This window comes from Phalacrocorax carbo, chromosome 1 (assembly GCF_963921805.1).
Source record: "Phalacrocorax carbo chromosome 1, bPhaCar2.1, whole genome shotgun sequence".
NCBI lineage: Eukaryota > Metazoa > Chordata > Aves > Suliformes > Phalacrocoracidae > Phalacrocorax > Phalacrocorax carbo.
Window position 1 is genome coordinate 79,291,051 of NC_087513.1, and position 13,881 is coordinate 79,304,931.

Consider the following 13,881-nt stretch of genomic DNA (forward strand, 5'->3'; position numbering starts at 1 on the left):
AAAAAAAAAAACCAGTATAAGAGTGTGGCTCTGCAAAAAGATAAGGTTCACTGTGCTTATTCGATTCAATATTGCATCTATAAGAAAGTCTGGGTTTTCTTTTTGAACTTTACATGGAATTACACATTTAAAAGAAACAATATAGCGAATATGCAAGAGAGTCTTGATATTTACCAAGCCTCTGCAATCAGTGAGCTTTAGAGACGGCTGTAAAATCAACCATATTCACAGGTGAATTGTGAATTTTGCTAGAGTTTTTAAGCCTTTTTCATTAAAAAATAAAAAAGCCACCTGGAGATGGTTGTTTCTTGGAGTTACAATCCCAGAAATGAATGTAAGAGTGATTTTTACACTGCAGAAACTGAATCAAGACATCAAATTCACATGGCTCCAACTTCAGAGTCTAAACATAGGGAGACTATATCCTAAATTTCTTTGTGTTTGGGGCACGTCGGTCTCCTTCAAGAGACAGATAGGCTCAATTTTTCTTCTAAGGGTTAGGATTCAGGGAAGTGCACTATAGGCTCATAACAACTTTCAGAATCTGGCCCAATATGAAGAACTGCAGACAATATCAGAGATGGATAGTTGCTTTGTCTGCTACAACAGTCTCTTCAGTGATTTCAGAAGAAAGAATAAAAATCACACATCTTTGAATACCAGTCAAGCGGTTCAGGAATAAGGAAGAACTGTGGTGCTACAAGTTTATTTGGGGTTTTGAGGGGTTGGGGTTTGGTGGTGGGATTTTTGGTAATAGAAGTAAGTCTTTTTGTCCTTGTTCAAAGGACAAATGGATATTTTTATAAGTAGCAGAATGGGAAAAGGCTGCAAGTTATGTCCAGGTTTTTTTCTAGTTTCTCCACCTTGTTTTTAACATGGCTTGATGCAATGTAATCACCGGTACAAAAGTCCGCAGTTACTCAATGTCCATTTACTTCATGCAAATATTTTCGTTATGATAGAATCATTATTTTAGAGGTTGGCATAATTGTCCTGTTACTATTTTAAACCAGCTGCTGGTAATATGAAACTATTCACAGAGTACTGTAGAATACTATGTTATGGTTTGCTAAAATTGGATTTAGGGTTTACTTCAGTGGTTTTGATGGCTAAGTTGCTCAGATTCTGCTGTCTGTGCCATAAAGCTTTGTTTGCTTCTGAGAACATCCTCAGAAGGAGGACTACAATGTTTTGATCCTATCTGAGAGTAATTTAAACAGAAAATGTTTCTTTTTCAGGTTTAAATAATTTCCAGGTGGGGGAGGTGGGCATTCTTTGTTATTTGTAGAGACAAAATTTTATTAGGAGTAAAAAAGACAAATGCAAGGAGAAATATTTTTAAATGAGAAAAAAATGGTTCTATTAAATCTGAAAGTCATGATGTGCTTTCCAGCAAATCTGAGTATAATTTTGGTAGGTAGGCACTCATCTTCATTTTTTGCAGATGGTGCTTGCAGAAAAGTCACGTAAATATGTTGAATGTTAAAAAGTAATTCTAAAATGTCATCTATTATATCAGACTCCCACTAATTTGTCATCAGGCCTGAAATCTCTACAATGCATACTGTGCATGGTTTTAAATATTTTTTTTAATAGTAGATTTTCTTAGCTTCAGAAGTACATTGGTATATCCTGAACTGTTATAGCAAGAGATGCTTATCCTCATGGACAACTTTTCCATTTGTTTCTTACCAGTACCAACATACTCTCTATATCCAAGCAGAAGAACAGTACGGAAGAGAAGGACACTTTTCTTTCCATACTGAGGACTTGGGAAAAAGCACCTTATTTATGGTGCCAGGACAAAGAAAATAGTAATAATACAGAGAGGAATGTGAAGGAACTGCAGTTGTTACACCGCAATTAAACCCAGGCCAAGCAATGGATAAGCACAGCAAATTCAACGCAAAGAGGCATACCTAGAAGTTGTGAGTTTCTGAAAAGCAGCAGAAAGTAAAGCCTAATGAATGTCAGGTAAAGAGAAGCTATGTATCCTAATTAATAGAGCATTCGTAGCTCCTGTTTTGTGCAGCTGCTAGGTGCTGCGGAAAGTACAGCAATGTCCTTACAGCAGTGTGTTACAACAGTTTCTTTCAGCGCGCTATAGATGTAATTTCCGTTTGTTTTGTAGGGTTGAAAAAGATGTGCGTACAGACCCATTGGGGCTTCAGTGTGCACCATCTCATGTGGGGCCTGAGGATGTGTTTTGCCTGAGGTTAACACAAAAGTTATTTGGTTTAATATTTTTTAATTATTCCATGCATACAGTCCTTGTAAAGCCTGCAGTAGCTAAATTCCCTTTACCTAATATTTAGAGGAGTGGCTTGAACAACTCCTGAGTACAAACTGTCAGCATTCCTGGCAAGCTCTGCTGTTTTCTGCAGGGCTGAATTCTTAAAAACGATTTTGTGATGATGATGATGATGATGATGACTACACACTGGTGGAACACTTCTGAGTGTGAGCAGTGCAAAGCTTCTGTGCATGCTGGCAAATGGGAAGACTAACTTTGTTAACACTAGATGATTGCACTTCATAAAGCTAAGCCACTGCACATAGTTATTGGTTTGTTTGGGTTTTTTGAAAAGCAATGCTTTTTTAATCCATTTAATGCTAGAAAGGTTAGTATAAAGCAACGTGTTCTCTGCCTTCGTCTCTCTGTAAGTTCTGGCACAGTTTTTTGGGAGGCATGTTGATAAAAACTGAATATATACAAGAAATACATGTATCCATATATGTTACCCCCAAGACAGGGATTACAACTTTGCCTTTGTTATGCGGTCTGCATGAGAACTGACCTCCCATCGGTTGCCTTATAGGCTGTAGTCTTGCTGTGTTGACCACTGAGACTTTTTGGTAATGGTGTGGGCGGAAGACAAGAATGTAATTTTGCTGTTTGTTGTTTTTTAATGTTGGGGTTTTTTTTAATAGCTTTCTGGTTTTGCCTCTCTTCTACACCGCCTAATCTGGCTAGGCAAAAATAATCACAATACTTTTATGTCACAGAACCCCCCAAAAAATAGACAAAACCTGCTCACAGGGTATGGGATGGACAGGTAATAATAGAGATGAAAGTGTGGAAGTGTTGATAGCTGTTCTGCCTGCACTCAAAATTCTTCGCTGTCAACAAAGTGCAAGTTGAAGGTCTCCGTTTCTTTTCTCCATGATGTCTCTGCATCTGGTACATCTCAGCAGTCTATTATTTTCTTTTTTTTTTTTTGTACCAGCTTCCCACTCCTGAGCCTCAATCTAAATACCATCCATAAAAATCGATGAAGCACGCTAAGTGCAAAGCAGCGTTAACAAAACATACATGCCACATCAAGCTTTCATCATGACCTTTATTGTGACCCTTGTGTTCCCCTGCTCTTCCTGAGTGTTATCTCCTGCTGTAGCATAAGCTCCTCCGGGAGGAGCTATCCCTTTATTTGCTGTGAAGCACTCTGCTCTCCCGAGACGAATAAAAAATAACAACGGTGGGTTATAGTATGCACGGCATGAAGGACATGGCTGCCAAGAATGAAGGCTTGAGCCTCACGTTCCACAAAAAGAACGGTGTATTTAGCGCATTGCTCCAAGTGATTAATCCAGCAAATAAAGGTTGGTGGGGGGAGTTTCCTAAGGCACATGAATATCTTTTAAAAGTAAGTTTTAATTCTGCTGGAGCAACAAAGCCTTAGAATTCAGTTACCTAATTTTTACCAGCCCTGTAACAACTTGTGATCAGGAACAGAAAAACAATATAAAATAGTAGACCACTGTATCAAACATATTTGCTCAATAATCTTTTTGGTATCCAGGAGCTTATCAGAAGCCTCATATCAGGTACAGGCTGCTCTGGGTACAGCCTGTTGTTTCTCACTGGAACGGTATCCAGTTCAGCTATTCAAATTCAGAAAGCTGCAAATAGATGCAAGAAGCATTCAGTATAGCTTTTCATACGTTTGTGTTATCAAACTTCTCTTTTAATGAAGGGTTCGTCCCTTCACTAATGAGTAACTCTACCTGGAGGCTATTTAGCGAACAGCCTTGCTGGACTCAGGCCCATTGGATGCTATTTAACATGTTTACAGAAGAGAGAAGCAGGGCCACCAGATTAGCAACCAAATCTAAAACTCATTTCAAAGTACATACTCTGGTAGTACAATATACATCTTTCAAATTTATGGACATGAGTGGATATCTGAAGAAAAACATGAAATCAACCATAATGTATCCAAAGACAGCCTGACTTTCATAAACCACAGGGACAGATAAAATGTGAATATCTTCCAGAAGAAAACATTATAGCTAGGTCTCAGAGGTAACTAAAATCTGACTAGATTAATTTAACATCTGTAGGCATATTTCTAAATCAAAGCATCATTAGTGTAATATATATACCAGCTGTAAAGTGTCTGTTTCTGGAGTGAGAAGAACAATGTAAGAGCTAGAAACAGAAAAAAAGAAAAAAAAAAAAAAAAAAAAGAGTTAGTTGTTCCAACTGAGCTCTTCCAGGAATTACAGATTTTTAAAAAAAAAAAATCAGCATTGTATTAATATTTTATTTTTAATGAGAGATTAATTGGGTTTGGATTAAGTACATTTTGACTCCGGTATTCCACCATAATTTTTTAAAATGTATAGTTCATCTTTATTTACTTAATAATACATATTTTCCTGTATATAGTTCATAGGATTGATAGTGGGATAACGACTGAATTGAGTCCTTGTCTTTTCTCTAAGAGCAAATGAAAGTTGTTTAACTGTCTTAGGAACTTTAGCTATGCATAGGCAAAGGGCACTCGCCAGAGTTAAGAGAAATTATAAGATTTTGCCCCAAAGAACTGAATACTTAGGTAAACAGGAGCAAGAATTCTAGTATAATGATGTTGATAGCAGTCAATGAAGATTTGATTAATTTAAAAAGTTTGCAAAAGAAATAGGGCTTTAAGGCCTGATATAAACACAACAGGAAAGGGCAGTGGGTGCTTGTTAAGAGGGACATTGTCCCAGTCAAGGGGTTTGAAGATATGAAGAAAACTAATATTGGTACTATGGGAAACCGAACGACCCAATAGTGATTTCAACCACTCCTTGATCTACTTTTAAATATCCACAGCGAGTGGCCTTTACCACCTTCTTCCAAGGTGTGGTTTCACAAACAACTGAACTGATGTAACACCTTACAGCTGTAAGGGGGAAGATCTCGCTTCCTCCTGCCCTCTTCTGAGGTTCTTTCCTCACCCTCGTGCCCACTCTGGCATTTGGTGGCTCCCGGCTGAGTCAACCCAACTCACTAACCTACAGAAAACTACCCAGTCGTTTTGGCAGGTTAGTGAGTCAAATTTTGACTCACTGAGGGGTTTGAGAAATACCAAAGCCTAAAAAAGGCAAATGGTGGAGCCCCTGCCGGAAGGAAGGGGCAGGAGGAGGGAACGGGATCTTCTGTTTTCAGCAATGCTGAGCAGCTGCATCAACATTGTCCCAAAAGACTACTCTGTGGCCAGAACACCATAAAATATAGTTCTGTAGCCTGCAAAACCTCAGTTTGAGGATTTCTTCCTGACTCAGTTTCCAGGCCTAAAATCTGCCTATGGCATTACCCTTAAGAAAAAAGACACATTTTCACTTTGTGTTGTAATTAGAGCTTTTCTGGGTCGAAAAAAAGGGCTTTGGTTTGTTTTTACTTACACCAAAGCACTTGTCTTAGAGCACAGTAATATGTAATAGTTAATCTAACTGTCAAATCTGAAGTGGAGAGACAGCGCTTGTAATTCTACCACCAAGTAATTAGGTGATGTCAGCATGCTCACACCCTCGGTTAATCTAGCCTCATTTACCCTATAATAACATAACAGTGCCTTGCCTTCACCCCATTTTTTCAGTGGCACAGGTAGCTTGCTCTATATATGTTGCATGAAAGGCTTTTTGTGTGTCTCTGTGTGTATGTGCATGATGACAAGCCTGCTGATATGTGGGAGAGTGACAGGGCACTTTATCTTATACATAGCTTCAACAGGTAAACTCCCTGAATGTAAACATTTCAAGGTGAGACATATAGGGTAGGTATACAGACAAGACTTTTTTCCTTCCAGATTAAATAGAAATGGACGTATACCAAGCTATCGGATACATTTGAAAATCCCAGTCTGGACGTTAAACAAACATTTGTAATGCTGAACCCCAGGATAAACAGCAAATATTTTGTGTTCTTTAGCAAATATTTGCAGAGTTACACATGGATGAATTAGGTAATCAAAGAAACTAGGATCAGGTAGCGTGACTCAAAGTGGATGAAAAACTCTATAATATAGCTCTAATTAAACACTCTTGTATGAATGCTTCTTGTACTTGGCTTCTTCTGGAACGGCATCAGTGATCCACCTGGTGCGTTTGCCTGTCCTGTTGTAGGCGTTTCCCAGTGGCTTGGGAACCTTCGGGGTCTCCAGCTACGGCTGTTGAAACAGGAAACCCTGAGAGGTAGGCAGCTGGCAGGAGACCAGCTTTTGAGTATTTGCTGTTTTACGTTCAAACATTATGAATTTTGCCTGCCAGCTTCTAGAGCCAAATGTACCTCAGGCCATCAACAGGAGGTAAAAATGGAGGAAGGAAGAGAATTATATTAATATATGCAAAAGTTAATAACAATTTTTTTAAAAAATGGGAGAAGCCTTAAAGGGTTAACTTAACTTAGTTAAAAGCTAAATATCTGGTGACACTAGTATGCAGAAAAGCAGACTTCAGAGGCCTGCTGCTTATAGAAGTCCTTGCTGTTGCTTTTTTAAAACCATATATCCAGATTTTTATTCTGGCTCTCGCTGCATTTGGAGTGAGTGAAATCATCTGAGAAAAGAAGGTTTCTTTTTGTGTTTTATTCAACTGGCAAGACATTAGCTCAAGGATTATTATGAGAAAAAAAACTGGAAAATACGCTGAATATTGCAAATATTATAGGAAAGCTTTGGAAAACACACTGGATTTGCACGCAGCTCTGAATGCAACAATTTTTATTCCTTGTGTGTTCAGTATCAAATTATTTCCATGAGGTTTCCAGAAGTGAATGGAGCATTTCAGGCACGGTTTCACTAAAGAGAGACAGGTCTAGCTGCACATGGATCTGTCATGTGCAGTTTTGTTTACTTCTGCCTGTTTGCTAAACTCCAACTTCAGTGAGTCACAGTATCTTTACTACCATGCTATCCATTCCATAGGCTTTAGCACACTTCTCCACTTAATTATTAACAAAGTCCAAAGGTATCCACCCGTCTCCCACACAGATCTTCCAGCTAAACACAGCTCCGAAACATCTTCTTATTTGAAATTGTTCTTTATGGTTTGGATAAATACAGTGTTCGTAGTTGTTGCTTTTGTGTTGCTGAAATGACATCCTTCCCCAGTTCTCCAAGCTCAGAGGGCTTTCAGTGTTACGGCTCCTGCCGCTGCTTACATTCCTCTTGTCCAAACAACCAGCACTTACCCGTGCTCCAGTCCTACAGACATCTTCTGGCTTTGCTCCTCACGATCCAGTTGAAAATTCCCTCCTTTTTCAGGATTTCCTATCACTGCCTTCTAACTAAAATAAGCCTTTTACTCTCTTTCCTTATCCCTCAGATCACCTGCTACAGCCAGCTTCTCTGTTCCTTTGGCCAGGCTTGACTGTGGTTTGGTGCCAGGCTAGTTTCAGAGGTAATGCAGATGGAAGGAATTCAGCCAGCACTCCTTCATCACAGCACGCCACCTCTCCAGGACACAGGGGGTATGCCATGAATTAGATCAGGAAATAATGTTTATTTCCTGTGGCTCTTTTTTATTATTTTTCAGTAGAACGGGTCCCCTGATCTGGTTCACAGTATGGCCCGCAAAAAGCTGGAGCTGGGAAAATTGAGGAGGGGTGCAGTATTGCCTGAGGACAAAAAAAGGTGGAACTGGATGTTTCTGAGGCCACAGGATCAGAAAACTGTGGCCTTCCTGCTACCAGCCTGGAGATGAGTCTTCCCTCAATTTCTAGCAAGCAACAAGCTTGTGAATATGTCTTACGGCACAGGTAATCTGCATATGCTTTCAAATCTCATCTGACCTTCCTCTTCTCTTTACTTTCTGTTATTTAATGTCTTGTTCACAAATTCTTTTATCAAACACTTTAAATAATTTTAGAGGTACTGTCTTCTTTAAAAAAAAAAATCTATCTAGGACTTAGTGATGAGCAGTTCCTAGTCACACAGCAAAGATGATCAGTGTAAGGAAGAGTGAGAAATACTTGAATGAGAACGTGGACAGTCAAAGTGTGAACGAAAAACTACTAGCTGCAAAGCATCAGCCCAACTGTATGTGTGTTTCTTTTGTTTAAGAATCTGACCTGTAGATATGCAATGACTGAGCAAAGAGCCCAGAAATGAAATATATGATTGTTCTTCATACAAGGTAGTTCTAGCATACGCTCAGTGTATCAGTTGTGAATGCTGGAAAAGACTGGGTGTAGCACAGTGAGTGTTAGTCATGGCCTGGAAACAGGGTAGGAAAACAATTTAGGCTGAATAGTTACTCAGCTAATTGCTTTGAGTAAGTCTCAGATTTACACACCCCAGAACCCAAACTCAAAATTTTTACTTGATAGTATGAGGCAAATACTCGCCCTTTCTCTGGGGGAGGTGGGGTTGGGTGGGGTGTAAATCTTAGGAGCTTTCTAAAACTGCATTTGCAGTAATACAGGCAAACAGGAAAAGGAGCTAAGGATCTTGGAGGGCTGCAAAACTGTGATTAGATGAGCTCTGGAAAATGCATTGTAGTGAACAGAAAGTAGCAGTGCTGTATGGTGCATATCCTACCTGATCACCATGTGCTACCACTCTGAAAGCAGCACGCAACCTGTACTTTCCCTTTAATTGCCTCAGGAAAAAGAAAAACAAACCAGCTTAGCTTTAAACTCACCTTCAAAAGCCAACGGACCTTGCACTGAAACAAATATACATGCACATGATTCACACTGACTCTCCTTGGGTGCTCTGGCAATAACACAACTTTTAAAATCACTGCATCTGCTTGCTAAATAAACGTGCTTACACCTTTGGTGCATGAAGAACTTGGCCTGAGGTGTACATACTTAGTATGGAGGCAAACGTAAGTTCCACTTCAGTTTTAATTTCTGCACTTGGACTGAATTGTTTACAAAGAGATGAGACCACAGCAAGCCGACGTTTACATGGTAATTCATTCTTGAAATCTGCATAAAACATGAGCAAAGGCACAGAAAATACTGAAGCTTAGATTAAGGCTACAACTAAAGCCAGGCAAGAATAAATTAATATTGAACGAAGTATGCTGGGAGAATTTACCAGTTACAGCATAAGCTAATCTAGGCATGCAAGGGAGTATATACACACTGCAGAAGTATATAGGAGGACATATTTTAAAGAAAAGGAAGCAGAAGTTGCTAATAATTGCATTAAGAAACATGTTCCACCATACGTTTTCTTGCTTTTTTATTCTAGTATGTCTTGCTAATATAGAACCTCTTCAGGGAAAGGGCAGATTTTCAGCACAATTATTAAAGGACTGTAAGGACAGCACAGGGTGTTACAGGAAAGAAGGGTTGGGAATTGGAAGCAGACGTCAGAGAGAGGCACGGAGTTGACGTAAATAGTAAAGAGACTTGAGAGGGACAGTGAAAGATAGCTTAGCTGGAGAGGGGGACGAATGGAGGCCAGAAAAGATGTTGCAATAGTCAGCTAATGAATAAGATATGAATCACAGTTACGGTGGTGATGGCAGGGAGTGATTTTAAAGATGTCGTCCAGGAAGAGAATCTCAGTGAGATCAATAAAACACCAAATGTGAAACTGAGGTTGGGGAAAAGGGGGCAACAAAGACTTCATTGAGCCAACAGAGCAAAAGTAGGAAGAAGTGAAAAGCCTAGATAAGTAAAGAAACTCTTTGAAATAGGAAACATTCAAAGAGTATTCAGCAGAAACAGTGCTTCAGTAGAAACAGTATTTCAATAGAAACACAGGGATCAATAAACTAAAATGCATTAAGCAATAAATTAAGAATTAGTTAAATCAAAGCATCTATTTCCAGGGAAAATAGGAAAAAACTTGCATATGGGAGGAAACTGTTATCCGTTCACTGACCCATCATGGCAAGTACCATATGCATCAAAGGAAGGAGCAAAAAACCCCAGTAACAGAATAACAAAACTTACTTCTAGTTCAGGATACCAAGCAGTGATTTGTTTTCTAAAATCGTGTAATTTTATTATACCAAGTCTAACTGATTTGTTAGCAATTCTCAGAGACAATAAAACCATAAATAAATCTGCTAAATCCTGCTGACTCTGGTAATACAGTGTCCAGTACAAAAACAAATGTATAGAAAAGGAATCTGACACTGGAGGAAGAAACGATTTGGATGAGAAGGTAGGGGGGGATGTGGAAAAGAACAGCACAGTTGTGTTTTAAAAGTAATTACATGTTCCCATAAACTGTTTTCAGGTTGGTGGTTTCCCCTGTGGCTCCTTCACATTCTATAGGAGGCTCAGGTGTGGGCTTCCCCTCAGAAAATGCTTGAGGGGTACTGTTTTCCCCCTCTCTTTCAGTTCACCCTTTAAAGTGTGTATCCTGCATTTCTGTAAGAAAGGTGCTTGCTCACCGCTAATGGTTTTTCTTTAAAGAACTTTTTTATTAAAATGGAGAAAATAAAGACTGAAATTAATAACGAGGGGGGGCAGAGAACTGTCACATTAAAAAATATGTTAATTGAACAATTCTTAACATTGCTGCTGATAACAGCTAGCTATAGCGATGATGACAGCACCAGCATAAAACCAAGATTGGTTATTAGAGAAATTGTAAACATTTTGGGTTAAAAAGGGTTGGTTGATAAGTTTAAAGCACCATTATCTTATGTGCAACTGTTCTTAGTCTTTCTCACACCAGAAGAGTCATACGGACATCTGGAATTTTTGATCATGACACTCTTGAGAAATAATGAACTATTTCACTAGGAAGTAGAGAGTAATAAGCAAAGTCACTTTCAGATATGGACAGAAATGACCTGAATGACCAAGTCCATACCTTAAATTGATGGGGTGGCATGGTAAACATCTCAAAATTAAAGTAACAACTTTAATCACTTATTTTGTAGGGAAATAAAATGTCAGCTTAGACTTAAAAAAAAATTCCAATGTCTAAATAGGTTTGTGGAACATGAGACTTGTGCAAACCTGAAACTTGCATCCTGGTTCCATCCAAACCTTTCATATTAAAATGAGGCAGATGAGTCTCATATGGTTTATCTTTAAACATTTTAATTTATCACCTTTAGTCCTAGAGCTTTTCTAAGCCAGCAGAGAGACGTGCATCTAAAAACAACCAAACCTCAAAACCAACCACAAGGCAAACTAGCACAGACACTTCCGTAACAGGACTGCAATGCTGGGACAGAGCTTCATAACAAAAGGTCAGGACAGATAAATCTCACAGGTCTCCTCTGTTTCACAGTTAATTTGGTTCTTTTTTTTAAAGACAGTTGATCTGGTGAGAAAGAACTGCTCTTTTAACAATAACTTGCATACTGTGTATGCATGTAGCCCACATATTAACTTAAGTAGATCAGATGTAATCATCTCCTCTTCATTATCACATGGGACTTTTGGCTTTGACTTATTTTGAGCAGGCACAAATAGGCAGGATTCAGCATCCACAAAATTACACACAAAAAGTCTTTAAATTGCACTCAAATAGTTTCCTGTACTTCCGTTAGTGTCCTCGGTTCATAAAACTTGTTGTCTTGTGACGTTCCAGCCACTTCTGTTCTTTTAAGAAGAGTAATTCAATAATATTAAAATAATTTTCAATTAGTTCGTTAGTTCAGCAAAAATTCAGTAGTCACACAAAGAGAAACAGAACCATACGTGTGCTATTTCAGCTTATAAAATGCTAGCTACGATGCTTGGTCTCTGCAGTTCCTGTTCAAATAAATACCTAAAAGGGAAGGCTCTATTTTACTTATTATAGCAACTTTGTCAGGAAAGACTTTCATGATGACCCAGCAAAAATGAGGCATATTGTCTGCTAAAACGTCTGTCATCAGATCAGCAGGAGAAACCACAGCAAATATTTGAGCATGGGTTCAGCGCACTGCCTGTGTTTTGCCAGTAGTTGGAGGAGGTGGTGAAGGTGCTTGCTGGTGTAGTCTGTTTCCCAAACTTCTGAATGAGTCTGTGCTGACTTGGATCTGCTCATCTGCTTCCCCAGAATTGTTACAAGACACTCCGTATCTGGCCTTTAAATAAATGGAAAGGCATTTTTGTTTTGCAAATGAAAACCTTTTGTGACAGAAATGCTGCCGGTGACTGTGGAGACCTCTGACTAAGCCAGCTGGCTACTGGAAAGATGGAAAATCAACGACTGCACAAGTCTGGCTGCTTGTTTCACAACTGTCAAGCTGTTAGGCAACAGTAATATAGTTACTGCATATTAATAGAATGTAACACTAATTAAAGCTTATTCCAGCTAAAAGCCTAGTAAATAATCTAATTTCTGATTTCTAAAAGCTTTTAAATAGCTAATGGATGTTTTTGGTATTTAGTATGTTATTAAGATTTTAACTGTGATACAAATTTACACAATCCAGTCAGTAATCTATACTTAAAAAGCACTTTTGATACAAAAGAAATCAGTATGGTCTCCTGGGTAAATATTTTAAATGCAGGATACATTCCCCTCCTTCACTACAGATGCTTTCTGCAACGCCAGCCATTTTTAAGGACAAAATGTATGCAGCTTATTTAGAAGAAAACACTTCCAAAACAAGGATTAAGAGCGCTCTTCTCCATGTCTGGGATAACACAGTCCTCTTCACTGACCATGCTGTAGACGGAGGTTGCTATGAGTTCAGTTATCAGCGAGTGTGGGATGCGGAGCCCACAGCTCATAAACAGGAAACAGCCCACAACTCATTTTAAATTCCAATAAATATTTTGCGGGTTTACTGCCTTTGGGACAGTGTTAGTGTGTGAGCCAGGCCAAGATGTATGAAACATCTATTTGTCCCTCAGAAAAGCTAGCTGAGCGCGACAGCTAGGATGAAGCCTGGCATGCCTCTGACTGGCAACAGCAAAGTCCTGATGTGCTGAATCCCTCAAAATGTGTATATTCCCAACACAAAAGCCTGCAACCATACCAAGATCTTACTTTTTAGAATTGTACTGCAGTGCATGTAAAATGTCACCTCAGGGACCAGCAATACAAGCATGCATGCAAACAGACCTCCTAAATCCAGTCTGAAAGTTCAGTATGGAAACTCACACAAGTATCCTCACTCTCCACAGCTTCCTTGCCAAACAAGAGGGGAAACAGTTTTAAGAGCTGATCACACACTGAAAGAAAACCAATATATATTTTTAACTGCATAGAAGCTTATTCTGGTTTTGTATATTTCGGGGTGGGGGGGAAGAAAGGAAAAGAAAGAGAGAGAGAAAGAGAGAGAGAAAGAGAGAGAGAGAAAGAGAGAGAGAGAAAGAGAGAGAGAGAAAGAGAGAGAGAGAAAGAGAGAGAGAGAAAGAGAGAGAGAGAAAGAGAAAGAGAGAGAGAAAGAGAGAGAGAAAGACAGAGAGGAAAGAGCCAAACTGAAAGAAAAACTCTGTGCAGATAACATCTTTTATGGAAATAGTCCCTCATCCTTGTTATCAGCTGAGCTCTCTTACACATAGGTGTTAAAATTGGGAATTAACCTTCTAAATCAATTGATTCTTGCGGCATTGGGTGTTGGCCCAGGTTGGGACAGACCTTGAAGCAGTGAAGTCAGGCTGTGACCAGAACCGGCTTGAAATAGTTTGAAAAAGCCTTAAATAAAGGTGAGGGCTTTCGTTAGCTTCTATTTTCTGCAATTAATACTGCCTTT

General features: G+C 39.1%; 1 long non-coding RNA gene across 1 annotated transcript in view; it reads left to right on the forward strand.

The window, feature by feature from the left end:
* The window catches only part of LOC135315165 (uncharacterized), a 32,414-nt gene that overhangs the window by 17,928 nt on the left and 605 nt on the right, over nucleotides 1–13,881 (forward strand). The window contains exon 3 of the long non-coding RNA XR_010374597.1: nucleotides 7,594–13,834. This is a non-coding gene — a long non-coding RNA (uncharacterized LOC135315165). The remainder of the gene's footprint in view (nucleotides 1–7,593; nucleotides 13,835–13,881) is intronic.